Source organism: Perna viridis, chromosome 3 (assembly GCF_037379345.1).
Source record: "Perna viridis isolate PV_CMFRI_1.1 ecotype Kerala chromosome 3, ASM3737934v1, whole genome shotgun sequence".
Lineage (NCBI taxonomy): Eukaryota > Metazoa > Mollusca > Bivalvia > Mytilida > Mytilidae > Perna > Perna viridis.
In genome coordinates, this window is record NC_142447.1 from 5,050,962 (window position 1) to 5,068,814 (window position 17,853).

Here is a 17,853-nt window from a genome sequence, read left to right on the forward strand (position 1 = left end):
ATGTAAATAAATATCTATCTCGTAATCAATATAAATTTTTATAACTGAAGATAAGGCTTATTAGAGTACCCCAACTATGATCAATATCAGCTGATTTCTGTTATGGGTATAGTCAGTTTCTTGTAATGAGAAAACAGAGAGATGGAAACCTATGTTCTGTTTCAAAATATCTCCACAAAACTTTAAATCTATCCTTGAGAGTGACAAATATAACCTAATTACCAAAATCTTTTTTCTATACAACACTTAAGAAATATCATTCCTTTTTTTTTTTTTTTTTTTTGAACACCACAGCAATTACTGACTAAAGTAAAGGATGGAAAAAAATAATTCTAAGAGATCTTATAACCTGCAGAAGAACAAAACAGTGCCACCTTGAGAGGGTCTCAAATTTTAGAATTTGTTTATCACAAACTTATCATATTTGCCTCTAGAATTTGTTCTCACACCTTACTAATGACTCTCAGGTGAGCAATTACCTGGTGATTACATCACAAGTAATTCCTCTAAGGCGTAATAATTGTAGGATTTTTAATTTGAACTATTATTGAAAATTATGTAATAACTATAAGTTCAATGCCTAGTTTTTGTTAAAAAAAAATGCTAGTTTTGTATACTGCTGAAATCAATCTAAAAAATTTCGCTGCTGCATGTTGTTATGCATTAAATAAAAGATCAAAGGAAATGAACAGATGAGATAAAAAGATATTCTCCAAGGTTAATATGCATTTGTCTCTTTGTCACTTACTAAGTGTCAGTCTTTGTAAGAATGAGGCAATGGTTGAAACATGGCATGAAAAAACCATCATTTAGAAGTGTTATTTGACTATTAGCATGATCAGAATCAAGGGAAAAAAAAGATTTCAATATCATGTTGATGCACTGAGATATAATTTCATTGAAATGCACTTTAAATAAACATTAAAAGGGCAGATAAGTGTCAAAAACCTCATTTTTCTAATGTTCTAATGTTCTATAGAAACATTTATGAGCAAAGCCAATGATGAAGAGATCAAAATAGAGAAAGAATCCTTGAGTGAAATTATATTGTCAGATTGGTTTGGTTTAGACATGCATGTTTCTAATTTTTCCCATTTTGCCTGATTCTTACGAATACCTACACTTAATGCATATAGTCATGAAATTGCTGACGTGTGTCAGTTCATTTCAGTTCGTTAGCATCAACATGTGTTTAATGGCATTCAATTAGTTTCAGTAGGTATCTCCCACCCTATTTTTTATGGTAATATTCTTCACAAAGACCCACAGAAAGCTCAAGTTGACTAACCCATTAAATAGACTCATTTGTAAAGAATACAGAACTTTATGATATTGTTGTCAAATCGCTAAAGATAGCATTTTATGGAATTAACATCGAAATGCACATAGAGTCTTTACAAAGAAACTAACACGCCATATTTAAAGGCAGTTTTTGTTAGGACATGGGTTGTGTCCTTTTTGTATGAATTATGATGTACCATAGTTCTGAACCTCGCATGGAAAGAATTGGGATTGATACTGCATACGATGAGGACATAACTTTTTGTAGGTATAAACTGGTCTAGAGCTGGCATGTCAGTTAACTAAAAGGTTGAATGAAGCAAAGCACGAAAATTTTGGTGGGAAGTGGGAAGTATTAGTGAAAAATAAAAACCAGGCAAATTTTTTTCCCAAAATTTTCTTAATTTTTTGCAATTGAATTGCATACACCATGTCACCCCTACGAATTAGTACCTGTCTGCTTTTAACGAAAATTTCAGAAATAGTTTTTTTTTGTCGCTACATGCATACCATACCTAAACTACAAATGGCAATGTTAAAAACTAAAGATAGGCTTTTTGTCTATAATAATAACATTTATAATAATTATAATAATAATACTTCATTTCAAGAGGGAAAACACAGTTAGAATCCACAACATATCTTCCCTGAGGCCCTCAAACAAAACAAATTACACAGCCACAAAATGAGTATATAAGTGCCGCGGACGATTAAGGATTTTTCGAACTTTAATGGGCCTAGAGGGTATACGGCTATATTATATGTCAATGGAAAGATAAATCAATGTAGTTTTTGAATATCATTCTTTTCTGAAAAGTAGTGAAGTTTTCTGCTATTTTGCATTAATTAGAGGAGGGGTAAAAGATCATTCGACCCCAATACACTTTGATATTAGATTTAAGTGAAATCGTTCACTGTAGGTATCGGAAAACAAGAAACATGTAAAGAACATATATATAGAATATATAGAACAGAATGTTCTCGATTCAATCTGCAACATGGGTTTGCAAAATGAGTTGGAAGTTGCAAATTTTCTCATATTTTAACTACTAATTATACTAAAACTGAAAATACGAAATCATTTTGCGAACAACCTGTTCCGTTTCCAAACTGTTGGTACAACAGAAAAGCATGAATATTAACCAAAATAAATTATTTTTTGACATGATCGATATTTTAAGTGCTTTTTAAGCAGATAGATAAAAGTTTGACATACTTTTTTCTATTATTCAATAATCGAGCACTCAACTATGTTGGTTTTTAGGAAATTGGAATGAAGAACAGGATATTCATAGTTGAGACAATGCACCAAAAAATACAAAAATAGTCATAAGAATAACATATATAAATTTAAAGAATTAATTAACAAGACAGGCTTGATAAAAAAAAAAAACTAGGGTTTTGGACCAGGGTCTTTGGTAGGATATTAATTATAACACCTTTTCTCTGTTTTTCCTTAAGCGCCTGTCGATCTGTTCTTATATAAATGGTGTCATTCCGGTTTAAATGAAGAAGGGAAACTCTTGCATTGCTTAAAAGTCATCTAGTATGTGACGGTGAAAAAGAGAACGTTTCAAAGATTTTTTGTAAATGGATTATTTCAAATAAAATCGGCCTTTACCATCATATAGACCAATGAAAAGTTTCCAAGTTATATACGAGTGGCTTATTTCTGATTCCTAGTTTTTACAGTATCTTCTTTAAGCAAGGGTTACGGTATATTAGCAAGGGCACAGCCTCACAGTTACTTCCCCTTCCTTAGCCTCATACAAATACTTTTTTTTACTATATTTTTCTGTAATACACTAATATTGTATATTCATTTAACACTATTGTACATGTAAATACAGCTGTTTATTCTTTAGCCTGTTGTTCCATCAGGAAGAATTTTTAATTCTTATTTTATGCTTAAAAAGACTTATTACTTTTGCACTTCTTATTTCATATGGGAGGGTATTCCAAAAAGAAAGGAATCATGCATAATTCCCCATATTACATGTATAAAGCTTATAAATACAATTACAGTTCCATAAATCAATATTTCCTTCCCAAATGTAAACAAAAGGGAAACACATTTTAAAATGAAATGAAAAAGCATTGCCTGACAACACAGATAGCACTCTTTAGATAATTCCCAAGCTAGAAGACCAAATATGCAATTATTCATAATAAGTAAGAGCCATTTTTGTTAATCAATGAGCCATTATTTTCGTTTATTTATACTATTATCATTGAAAATGAATGCCATGCTCAAGTCATACATACACCTAATTGTAGACTTAAAAACAAACTACCGGTACATGTATTAAAACCAATAGCAGATCCTATCAAATTTTTCATCAGGCAAAAAACAATAGAAGTTGTTTCATGGTACCAGCAAGAAAAGATAGGGTAGGTAGTTAGGAGAATTATTTTATATTACAAAAATATTTTACATGGAATTAATTGGGAAATAATCTAGACTTTTACAGTGCTTGAGCCAAAATGGCAATGAAATGTTTAGGGCAGGTACAAAAACTAGGAAAGGTAACGTCACAGGAAACAGACATTTTCTTTGGCCTTACAAGCAAGCAGAAAATTTTAAAGGCATAAGTTAATGGGTTTGTAAGTCCCTCTCCTGATTTACTTTTGATTTGAAATTATTTCTACTGTTAAAATCATTCCGGACCGATGAGTGATTTGCAATTACTTTGCTTTGTCTGGGTACATCAATATGATACAAACTTTTCAATATTGTCTATTTTTGTTTAAGCCAAACTTATTACAGTGTAGAAATAGTTTTATTCCCATATTTTTTCCATTGTATTTAGGCATAAGAGGTTTTTTTTGATAGGACTGTAGTCTTTACTCTAAAAACAACTTCCAATGCTTTTCAATGAGATAGGGGCCTATTTTGAATTTCAAACACCTGACAACCTGGTTGGTAGTCTTATGCAAGAAAGGAAGAAGATTGAACATTTTTCTTTTAAACTTATTTTCCCTTCAGTTTGTACCTTTATGGTCTTCATTCAAATAAATCAATTGGACAGTCTGTCAGTTTGGGAAGTTACTTCCCTTTGCTGAAAATTTTTAAAAACGAAGTCAAGGTAGGAAAAATGAAAAAAAGACTATTGAATAATTGTTAGAGCAATTCGAAAAGGAAAGGGGACTACTATAAATGTAGTATTTTGTTCAGGGCGTACTAATTATCACTGTTTATACAAGTTGTACAAATGAGCATCAAAAATAGTTCATCTTTAATATTGTACACTATAGAACAATTAATTAGTTTATAACACTTTGCTCAACTAGAACAAATGGGATAGGACACAAGTTAGTCAAACTTATTAAGTCCACTCCCATGAACAATTAATTATTCACACAAGCATCAAACATTGTAACATGTAACTGAAAACTGTTAATTTCACAGCATGAGTACAAATTAACAGCTGTACATTATATCCTGTCATAATTCTGAAAGTACTAAATTCTCAAAAAGTTATCAATATTTACATAAGTCCAAAAATCAGGTCAAATCTTTACAGCATATACCTGACTGAAAACATGCATACAATTCACGTAAAATTGACATTTAACAGCTTTTTGGTAGTAATAACTTTTTATAATATGTTATAAATCTGCTAAATTTGTCAAGATTTTATTGTAAAACATATTTTAAAACAATTTTTTTTTATAAAATTCACTTCCTTCATTTTGAATGACTGAATTAGTACTTCTTGCATCAGTAGCTTTGGAGAAAAATAAACTGTAAAATGTGATAGGAACAAAATACAAAAGAATCAAATTTAAAAATTCTGTGGAACTTAAAGATAATGAGATCTTTTGAAATGTAAAAGAGCAAACATAATTTTCCTGCAATGCAGACAGAAATTTTTTTCTTTTGTGCTTCCAGTAATAATCCTTCCAAATGAAAATGTGGGGATATTAAAAGCAATGATTAAAGTTATAACATATACCCCAACATAAACTCAGTCTTCAAAATTAACCACCAGTCTGACAGCCATGGCTGGTAAAAATGCTGGTGGACTTGCAGAATTTAGCTACTTTTTTAGAATTTAGAATTTGGATTGTGAACAATAAAAAGTATCTGACACCTAAAAAGTGTTAAAAAAACTGAACTAGACATTTCCCTAATATGACACAATAATGACAATTTAAGATAGATCATACATTGTACCTAATATTTCTAGCAGGTTTTCCTAGTTTTTCACAAAGATGACCTTGAATGAACATATGTCACCAAACTTGATTTTGAGATAATTGAGCCTTAATAAAGACAATATTTTACATATTATATGGATTTTGTAGGGATTTTTCAATATTTCATAAACTTCTAAAAACTGGTAGATAAAATTTCTTATAACTTAATATGAAGAACACTTAACTGACAAATCATCTGAAATAATTTCAATAAATAATTTTTACAAGGTAATAAAAAATAGATATGTCTGTATGATTATGCAAGATGCATACCCTGTACTAGGTATGATCTACCTTAAAAATAAAGGAAAAATTCAGGGGCAGATCCAGGATTTTAGATTAAGGGGCGCACAATTAAAATTTCGCCAAGTAGATTGATGCGAAAAAATTTTTGAGGTTAAACTCTTGAAATATTCCTCTACAGTGGGTGCAATGTAGATATCTTTTGTAGTAAAATTAGCGAGAAATTAAAGTTTCATCCTATAACCGCCTATATCTACCCCTGACAACCCATGCTTTGAAAATTTAAGGGGGGGCGCATGCCTGCCACGCCCCCAGCTTGAATTCGTCACCGAGACTTAAACATTGTGAAAATTGTGGGACCCATTAGAAGAACCAGACAACAGGGCAGGTAATAAGACTGATATATGTCTAGACCTGTATCACCATCATATATTTGTCAGCAGACCACATAAATATCTTCAATATGTACACTGTATACAAATACTAAGCAAGTTAAAAAGAACTACAGTGCAGGTTACAAATATCCTAACTTAATGTACTAATGATAGCATATACTGCTAAAAAAAGAATTTCAACATGCTACAGATGTAAGAAAATAATAATCAAATTTCTCCATAGTAAAAGGTGCACATCTTCAATATGTATATCACCTCTGTGCAAAGTTGAAATAGTTAAATGTTTATAAATGTTTTTTTATCCTTAAATTTAAGAATCCGGCAAAATGGGACAAATCAGAATCATGCATGTCCAAACCCCAAGATCTGACAATAAAGTATCACTCAAAGGTGCTTCCTCTATTTCAAAAGACCATTATTTGATCTCTGCATCACTGGCTTTGCTCAGAAATTTTGCAATAGATGGTTAGAAAAATGAGGTTTTTGACAGTTATCTGCCCTTAAAATGGTCATTTTCTGTGCATTTCAATGAAATTAAAACTCAATTTACCAGAATGATATGGAAAATCATGTCTTTTTTTCCTTGATTCTAATGATACAAATAGTCAAATTAAACCATCAAAACCATCATACCAATTTTCAGTGACTGCCTGATTCTTACACGGACTCACACATTTTTGACAAAGATATTAGAAAATTATCAAAATTATACAAATTCTATACAAATTCTCTATCAAAAATAATAATTACCCACAAATAATATTTCCAATTGCATGGAAGAAAATTGCAACACATTCATTAAAAGTAATAAATCCCATCTAAATACTGTAGAATTCCACACCAGTCGGTAAATACACAAGAAGAAATTATATGTTTTGGAGCAAAACATTTCAGAGTCGTTGAGGTCGATGGATTTATTGTATCAAAAAGCAATCAAAGGAAAAGATCAAGTCATCACATTGTGCAACTGTGTTGTACTTTACTGATATGAGAAAATCTATAGAATTATTTATATTATTTGAAATATATTAAAAGAGGATGCATTTAGGTCAAATACTCAATACATAAGTAGTAGTCGTCATAAAATTCAAGTAGGTGGTGATTCATGCATATCAAAAACTATTATTTCTACTGATAATTCAGTAATAATTACATTCTAATAATTAGTCAACAAAACCAGTCTTAGTTTGGTGTTTGGTTGTTGCTATTTTGAGATAAAAACTACTGTGAAAGTATTATTGTTCGTGGAGTGCTAATTTTCGTGGTTTTTGGGGTTGGCCAAACCACGAAATTTGATTCCAGACGAAAAGGAGAATCCCATTGCTGTGTATACTGAAAACATCAAAACCACAAATTCAAGGATCCACGAACTTGTGTTTCAAACCTAATCCATGAAAATTGGTATCCAAGAATTAAAGTACTTTCACAGTATATCATTATATGGAAGTATAGCACAATGCTCACCTTCAGCCACTAGCCTAAAGCCCGGGGCTAGTAAAAGTTGATTTGGGCTAGTGAAATGATGTGTACATTTCTTGTTTCAGGTTAAATCCTATACAGTCTTCTATTATTCATTGAGAATTTTGAAGGAAAGGACTGATAGCATATGTAAACTGAAAAAAAGCATAGTTTGTTCGGTGGGTTTTTCTTCACCATTAATCACTTCAGAGAATTTTACATGGACTGGTATTTAAAATACTGGAAAATTTTGTTTAAGACAAAGAACCTTGATCATATTTTAAACACAAAGCCAGTCTTTGAAGAGCTGTCTATCATTTTCCTCCAAGGGGAGCTATTTATAATGCATAGATTTAATTTATTGTGGGTTGGGGTGGGTGTACAATGTAGATGTTTTTTGCTTTGAAAGGGGGGATAATGGAGTTATTAAAGATTGATTTTTTTTAGTTGTACATTGTACTACCTGCCTGTCTTCATTTAGGCCAAAACAAATTCATCTTGTTTCCTGCTACCAGCAAGAAAAAAAAATAGGGTAAGTATGTAGGGATATTATTACATTTTTCAAAAATAATTTACATTGAGTTGATGGGGAAACAATCTTTAACAGACTTTAACAGTGTTTAAGCCAAATTGCCATAAAATATTTAGGGTAGGCACAAAAACATAGGGTAAGTAGTGTAGCAGGAAACAGACACATTTTGGCCTTAGTTGTTAACATTCTAAGCCCCATTGAGGATGTTTTATTCCCTATAACTTCTTATTCTACTTTACTAGACATTTGATTCTAGCCTTTACAAAGAAATGCACTACTTGTACCTTACAGTCACAATAGAACTGTTCAGCATTGTATAATCATATCAGACACATATCAAAATATTTTATCATGCAGTACAGAAACCATGGTGTACAGAAAATGAATATTTCCATGGTAAAATAATCATTGACATGCAAAACACATTTACTGATGATAAAAATGATTAAAAAACATGTTCATTGCAGTTAAAAGTTGCACACTGATTAAGGTCATTTAATAACAAGAGGCTCCCAGGAGCCTGAATCGCTCACCTTGTTGAATTTTGCCTTTCAAAGGCAATAAATTAAACAAGAAGTTGTTCAATAATTTTGACTCAAGAAGTCTTTGGTAGGACTATCACAAGATCTTTTCTAAAATTGAAAGTTTCTTTTAATCTGTCATAGTTTTCAAGATATTGACTGAAAACTGCTTAAAAAAAATTATTTTTCCCCTTTCAGGGGCAATAACTCTTACAAGGAGTCTGAAGAAATTTGTAGTCCTAATAATATGGATCATTTCAGCTATTGAAAGAATTTGGATAAACTTAACGGTTTTGGAGATATCTGTGAAAAACTACTGTAACACCGGCCATGTTTTTTTTGACGAATCAAAAATCCCCACATCAGTTCTATGCAGGATACCCCAAGTAACATTCATACCAAGTTTGGTTTCAATTGGTCAAGGAGTGTCAGAGGAGATTTTTGAAAGAAATAACATTAAAAATAGCAAAAACCGTTGAAAAAGGGCAATAACTCCAACATGGCTTAACGGATTAAAACCAAAATTTGACCAGAGATAGATCACATCATGCTGAAGACTTTTGCCCTGTCAGAATACAGCTTAACATAATGGTTTAGGAGATATATGTGAAAAACTACTGTCTAACCCCTATGTTCTATTTTTAGTAATGGGGGCCATGTTTTTTACGAATCAAAAATCCCCACATCAGTTCTATGCAGAGTACCCAAAGGAACATTCACACCAAGTTTGGTTCTAATTAGTCAAGTAGTTTCACAGCAGAAGAGTTTTGTATAATTGTTGACGACGACGGACGCCAAGTGAGGGCATTAATGAAACCTTGAGTGATACCCCGCCATGTAATGGAGAAAAAATGGGGGATAATAAAACATTTAGTAATACTCCACCATGTAATGGTGAAAAACAGGGTGATAGCAAAAAATTAAAAATGGCCTTAATCAAATACCACATATTGTATTTTACTGAAAATTAAACTTAACCTGCATTTTATGATATTAAACAACTGTACAGAGTTTCAAAAAAAATCATTGATCCTTTCTCAAGTTATCATCTGGAAACCCTTGGGGACGAACAGACGGATGGATGGCCACTCAACCTTTAGGAGGGTATCACATAATACCTTGCCACTTTGTGTGGTGGAGTATAAAAACAATTATAAAGCAAGTTCAATGTACATGTACTTTAAAATTACAAACTGATACATACAATAAAAAGCTTGTCTTAAATTCACTGATAATAAGTACATGTAACTAAACACACTTAATAAATTTAAGTTCAAAACCAAACACTGCATATTTACGATCTTTGTCCATTGTAAGAATAATATACTAAACACATATTGACACTATTTTGCATGCAAGAACAAACAAAGCTTTTACTGTGTTTTTCCATCAATTCAGAATTGATTTGTTTTTAAAATCATATTTTAATTATGTAATAAATGTCTCATAAGTTCTATGGGAAAACATTACTGCATGGTAACATTGATTATCACAATTAATACTGTGTATCAAATACTACAGTTCACTTCATACACCCTAAATTTTTTGCCCCAAATTTTTCATAAATGCAATGAACAAAGTTGGTTTGTTTTGGAGTTAAGCTCTACCAGTAAACTAAGACTGCTACACGTAAGCAAATACAAAATTGGAGTCTGAAACTCTAGTAAATGTTGTCAAAGCAATATGACAGTGTGACTAAATCAAGTACACGTTGTCTTAACTACCCTACAAAATTTCAGCAAAGTCTGATTGCTGGTCTCAGAATACTCAGGGGTTGTTTAACCGATGAGATAGATGAAGAATACCAGTACAAAATGTTCTAAAATGCTTGAGAAAATGTTATTTGTATCCTGGGTTGAAATCACAAGAACCCTGTCTAAAAAATCAATTATTTCATTATCATAAGATCTGAATCTACCATTTAATCTTCTAATCAATTGTCCAGGTAATCAACAGGTGAAGTTCAACAGGTAATGAGTGGTCATTTGATCAAAAGCAGACCAACTCTATCATGTGAAGTTAACTGTTTTATTTGCTATAATTACCACTACCTGATCACTAAAAATCAGTACGTACTATCAACTGTGAAAACTAAACAAGTATATGACCTAGCCAAGAATTTCTTAATAGTGGCAAACCAGTGCAGTTCACGTAAGATGAAGACCATTAAAGTAAATTGTCTGGAAATTTATTGTTAGACTTGGTTTGTACAGTTCAATTCTGTAAAAACATTTGTTGCATCAATTTTATAGAGAAAGATTCTTTATCCAGCCATTCTTATTGATCTTTTATCCATATTTATACATATAAAGAGTTTCCAAAGTTTCTTTTTGCTTTAAAGCCTCAAGAACAAACAAGTCTGAACAAAACTGTAAAATGCCGGAAAGGAATCTGGAAAAAAATGGGAATTATGACGTGTGACTTGGCTCACATAAATGGTAAATTAAAAACAGCAAAATCTAAATGGAAATAGGAAATATCCAAGAAGACAAATCCATGAGCAAAACATGTTTGATAATGTATATAGATGACAGGGACACCCACAAAGAAGACAAAAATTAAAACACACCAACAAGTTGCACAAGTCACAAAAAAAAAAAAAAAAAAAAAAAAAAAAAAAAACAAGGGGTGAACTAAGGTGCTCCCTAAAAGGAATAATCCTCCACGGCATGAACATAACCAAAAATCAAGGGGTGAATTCAGGTGCTCCCTTAAAGGAATTATCCTCCATGGCATGAACCACACCAAAAAAACGAGAGGTGAATTCAGGTGCTCCCTTAAAGAAGTAATCATCCACAGCATGAACCACACAAAAAAAAAACCAAGTGGTGAACTCAGGTGCTCCCTTAAAGGTTTAATCCTCCACGGCATGAACCACACCAAAAAACAAGGGGTGAATTCAGGTGCTTCCTTAAAGGTTTAATCCTCCACGGCATGAACCACACCAAAAACACAAGGTGTGAATTGAGGTGCTCCCTAAGAGGGATAATCCTCCACGGCATGAACCACACCAAAAACACAAGAAGTGAATTGAGGTGCTCCCTTAAAGGAATAATCCTCCACGCATAAACTTTACTAAGAATATATATGTACAGTTAAACCTTTCTAAACCAAACCCCTTTGGACATTAAAATTTATTCAGTAAAGTCAGGTGTTTGGTTTACCAAACTAAGGTTCAAATACGTTTAAATATTGCAGTAAAGGTACTTTAAAAAGTCTGGTTTAGACAGGTTTTGGGATTATTCTGAATTTGGATTATTCTGGGTTCAGTTTAGACAGGTTTCACTGTTAAACCTGTGGAAAGCAATCAGTTATCTATGACATCTTAAGATCTATCCTTTCTACCTAATGGACACAATGATTTCATTTATCACATAAAATTAATCCATGCACAATTCACCATCTCAATAAAGTACTCTTCCATTATAAATGACCTTGAGAAGTAATTTGTACGTAACCAAACACAACAAATTCCATAAAAAGCAAACAAAACCCATTTTCAACAAGCACTTTTTCTCAATCAATCATATCACAGCATTCTAGACCTTTTACGATCAAACATAAAGATTTCAATTTTTTACTTGATGAACCAGATAACACAATCAAATTCCTAATTATAGTAAACAACTATTAACGTAGGCCTGTCCAAACATTATCTGATTTCCCGTTTGAAATCTATAGAATGTGGCATTATACAACAGGAACTTGTTACCAATCACTGAAGTACGACAGATTGGAAAGTGAAATTTTACAACATAAACAATTTGTACAGAAACCAGTCTTTTTTTTTCCCAAGGTTCAACAAGGTTACAATGGCGAATGGCCTTCTTGTATTTTATATAAGAGCTGACATTATATATCCCAGCCGCATGATAACAAATTGAAATGTATGAACATATAGGGCCATGGGTCATTCTACATACAGTTTTTATATAGAAAATGACAATCTGCAAGGCCTGTTAAACTCTGGATTAGCAAAGACAGTACATGCATTAACAGTTCTTAAGGAACATATTGTTTGATTTGAACCATTGGAAACAACTCAAGCTTACACCTTGTGAATCAGAATAACAAATTTATGAAACAAAAATGAACTTAACATGTATTTTATGGTACTAAACAACAGTGCAAAGTTCTAAAAATATTTATTGTTCAAAATTTATCATCTGGAAACTGTCAGGGGAAAAAAAACAGACAAACAGATGGATGGATGGACACACAACTTTTTGGAGGGTATTACAAAATAACCTGCCACTTCCTGTGGCAGGGTATCAAAATTAATGGACCAGAACAAAAATGAGAACTTGGGCTGTAACTTGTCATGGGAAAGCAATCTAACAAACATGAATGTTCTAAGTCCAAGGGCCATAACTCAGCAAAACTTCAACAGTCTCAGAACCACTTCTATGGTTTCCATTACTTTGAAAGAGTAATCAAGGGAACCAAGGTTATAGCGGTAATCAAAAGAATGTAATCCAGGGACAAAGACCAGACATGGAAAACAGACATACACAACAAAGAACATAAAGTAACTAAAATCATACATACTAAGTAACAAAAGCAAATGAGCAACTCTGACTCCACTAAAAACTGGGAGCATGGACCAAAAAAGATCATTTTCAAAGTTTCACTGTGAATTCCCATAAAAAATAACATTTTAGAGTTGCATACTATTGCAAAGCTTTGAAAATAAGGTTCCCTAAATCAGTAACCTAATGGTATGATGATTGTAAAAGATTTTCACAAAATTAACTTGATAAATAATATTAAAAATCTGCATCCTTACTTTTTCTGCTAAACAATTTTCGTACACTTTTGTAGCAAATGACAAATATAATTTTATTCACACTTTCATTTTGACTACTTTTGATTGACATACACAGTGATTATGCAAAAGTTGGAAAGTCGCTGAAATACTGCTGCTCGGGCATTCAACACCAACAATCAATCAACCAAAGTGGTAAGTGACAAAATTCGAACTTGATATGTAGCTTAAAACAAAGTCCCATTTATCAAATGATTATATCCATAGTTAGGAGAGTGGCGGATGGACTGAGTGCAAACCTTAAGTCCCCTATCGTTGAAGTGGGCAGCAGGAGATTAATTAGCATAATTGTCTTAACAACAAATTTTTTCTTACCAGGCACAAACATTATACTAAAGGTTTTGACAAACAAGCAGACACATTTTAACAACTGAGTTAATGTTTTGACTAAATTTTAAATGCACAGTAATTTGCAAATTCCAAGTAATTCACCAAACAGGTACAAGTACATTATGTAAGTGGCTTCATAAATACACAATACAGGTATGTGCTCTGTCCCATTGAAATTTACCAGGTATTTTAATGTCAAAAACTTAACTGAAAGATAAAATTTATTATTATCATTCCTGGAAATACTACATATCATTGGACCAAAAATAGGCCTTAAAGACTCTAATCTTTAATAAGTACATATGTGGAAACAAGGACTATCTTTAAAAAAAGATAGCCGACAAAGTAAAATTTGGTTTTTTTTACTTATAATCAGTATTTGGCCAATCAGGAAACAGAATTGCTATCAGGTGACTTGCGTGTCCATGGAAGAGCATCTTCAAGGTCAAAGGATAAAAAGCGAAACTATACCGACTGCTTCGGAAAATACAGTAAAATTCAATAAAACTTATCCTGCAACTATTAATGCACCAAAGCAATTATAAAACGATTACATGTACATAAATAAATCACTATTTTTATTTCGACCTATTAAGTAGCACTCCAGCTAAGAATTGTGCAAAATGCGATTCATTAGTTAAAAGTCTACATATTTTTATTTTTGATATTTTGTTTGAATTACCATAGTAAATAGAAATTAACATTCAGTTTTTCATATAACCTGTGATCTTAGGAGATAAAAATTACCTAGAATACACGGTAGATTTCAAAATTAAGGGAGATAACTCTGTAAATAACACTCAAAAACAGTAGAATCTATTGGATTTTCAATATTGATTATCTCCTAAGAGCAGACAGATTTGAATGAATAATTACACATTTCATAATATAGACCCATAAAACAACTTATTTTCAAAAATAAAAATATGTAGCCTTTTTTGGGGTGTATCACCCTTTCCAGATTTTGCATGATACTTACAAATACATCTACTTAATAATTAAGATTACATGTACAATTTGTTTCTTTCAAAGAAACAATCTCATTCAAAATCACTCTGTGAAGTCAGAAACTACAATTTGGAATTTACCAGTACTTACCCTAATCCAAAGTAATTGAAATTTACTGAAAAATCAAAGAAATTACACTGGTCTGAACTACATGTAATTTTTCCCTGGCCAGGCACCAGATGACCAGTGCTAAAATTCCACACAAATATTTTGAATTCAAAATGTACAAACATGATTTTCAATAAAAAGCTGGTCAGCGCTCAAATAAATGATTGAGATAGTGCAATCTGCATCTCCCAAAACCCTTCTCAGCTACTAGCCTAAACCCTCAACTTCAATGATTTCAATTACTGTAAATGTATCAATTTTCCTGGTTTCAAAGAATGATTAGGGTTAATTGGTGTAAAAATAATTCTGCAAGTACTAATACTATTTTTCATGCTTTTCTATCTACCATGAAAATAGCAAAAATTTGTATGTTTATAGTATACAGTGTATATTTAAACTAACTTATACCTTATTTTAACAAGCTTTCATCAATTCTAAAATAATCCCAGGCATGCATGCTGTATGTAGCTTTAGTGGATAAAGAAGGCCATAGACTGAGACACATGTAAACACAGATTGATTGTTGCTTAGTACATGTATGTATATACATTGTAATATAATAATGCTTGTATTTCATTCAATAAAATTCAATTTAAAACACTGAGCAAGCTTATAATAACTGTGGGCTAGCTTAGCATATGCTAATAAGTAGGTTCTAGCTACATGTAGAATATGAAAGGCACAGGAATAGGACACTTTAGCATTAACATGCTAGTCATACTAAGAAGACCCCTAGATTTGTCAAATTATCAAGTGCCATGTGTTTTAAAATAATTTGACAAATCTAGAGGTCTTCTTAGTATGCCTAAGTGTCCTATTCCTGTGCCCCTTTACTTTCAAAAACATCTTGCGTACATGGCACTTGAAGAAAAATAGAAGTAATTTATTTCATAGAGATGGCTTTGGTGACACTGTTAAGCAAAATTTCATCAGGAGACCTACAGGGAGTCTTTGAAGGTTGGCTGCAGTGCCCCTCCATTCTAATCTAGCAAGGATATTGTCATATTTTAACAGCCCAACCTTTGTGTTAAATTCTAGCAGGGCTTGACATTAATATCAAGTCAGCTATAGTCTTGTGCATACATGTACATAAAAATTAGCAGAACTACTTAAAGGGGTTGTAGAGTCAGAGGAAATTCTGATATGTTAGTGGGAAAATATTTATTTGACCAAATAAAATTATGCCACGGTTCTTGTTACATGTAAGAAAATAAATTGTGTTGGTAGGTTAGTTTTGAATTTTATTTACTTATTTTAATCACCCTCACTTTGTGGAAACTGAAAACGGACTACCATCTGTAAAATATTGGGTCCTTTACATGGTACTTTTTGTTGTTTGTTAACTCGAAAATAAGCCAGTCGGGGTCAAATCCATTAGTCTGTCGGACAACAGGAAACAAAGGTGTAATTTTATTTGGCCTTACTTCAACCTCATTTTGACTTTGATCACAGCTTCTTACCAGAGACGTAAGTGTACATGTAGCGGGTGACAAATAAGAATGAGGAGGCACATTTTAATCATTTTAATGAGAGTTAAACACCCACTTCCAGTTCCAGTGCAGAAAGTTCATTCTCATACATTTTTCACGTAATAAAATGCCCAATTAGGCCTTACAGTACTCAATTACTCTTATTCCGTTTCCCACAATGAGTTATTAGAACTCTGGGTTGATGTACTATGCAGCATTGTCAGACATAGTCGCTACCTCCCCCTTTTAATGTTATATTTTTCTTGTTTTAGTTCGTGCACTTTATGAAGAGGTTTGACTGATGATTTCATGCAGTAACAAAAAAATAGTTTTGAATCCATCACGACAATGAAGTTGTACCTTATCCATGTTTTTTCTTCTGTTTCTTTATGTCGTGAGATCTTTGTAATTGTAACTTTTCTCCATCACCGGCATCAGCTGTTAAGTGATAAACTCCAAGGCGTTCCGAAAGTATAAAATTGACATTGCGGGAAATATGAAATTCCCAGGCTCTTTGTGAAATTTAAGCACATTGTACATGACACTGATTTATAGTGATATGAAAATGTTATGAAATGAAAGAAATTTATAGAAGCATTCAAGGAAAATCGCAAAAAATATCTTTCCCAATTTTTATCAAAGATGACATCGAATCAAGGATTTTTATAATTTAATTTTTTTACTATAAAAATCCTTGAATAAACAAGCTTTTGAATGTAAAAAACACAGATCACAAAGCTTCAATGTAGGAATCTTGTTTTTCATTTCATGTAGCTTCTGTGGAGAACTTTCACTATCTCACGAACTATTAACCTGGTAAATAAAATTTCTTAAGAATTTATTTCAAGAACACTTACCTGACATTCTTTCAAATTTCAAAAGAAAGTTAGTTGTCACCAAACTCTTTTTCTTGTAATATTTCCCATGATATTTCCTGCTAAATACCTCTTATGTGTTTCTGCCGATTAACTGCCTTTGCAAAAGGCTTACCTTTAGTCAGTTTTTGTAATTTTACTGTACAAATTTTTATGTTCAGGTCGAATATTCTTTAAAATAATTCAAACATATTGTTTTTACATCATTTCAAATGCTAATAATTAATCTAAGCGATTTTGCAAGATGACAGAAAAGGATGCTCTGTTTAATAGAAAAATCTCACAATACCAGATACTTAATACATATATTCTTAGAAGACCATAAAAATCCTTGATGTGTTTAGCAAATATTTCATGATGCTGAGGGTCAAATGGCAATATATATGGACCAGCTGGTTGCTCAAAGCAAATGATGTTTTAAGGACTAATCCCTTGGAAAAAAAAGAAATAAAATCCTGGTCCAAAAGGCTTATGACAGAAGAGAGAAAAAAGGACATCTCTTTTTAAATCATGAAGCCTTTTCTCAATTTGAAAGCCAGTTGGTTCATGTAACTATGGAAAAGCTGATATGGTTCATGTAACTATGGACAAGCATATATCTCTAAGAA

General features: G+C 32.1%; 1 protein-coding gene across 3 annotated transcripts in view; it reads right to left on the reverse strand.

The window, feature by feature from the left end:
- LOC148620754 (protein FAM53A-like) overlaps positions 1–16,830 on the reverse strand; it is a 60,882-nt gene extending 44,052 nt beyond the window's left edge. The window contains exon 1 of one of the 3 annotated variants that reach the window (XM_088574519.1): positions 16,731–16,830. The gene's annotated coding sequence lies outside the window, so the exon portion shown is untranslated. Of the gene's footprint in view, positions 1–349; positions 369–6,869; positions 6,917–16,730 lie in introns of those variants that run through there. The other 2 variants (XM_088574520.1, XM_088574523.1) reach the window with 2 other exon arrangements.
- Between the last annotated feature and the right edge of the window lie 1,023 nt (positions 16,831–17,853).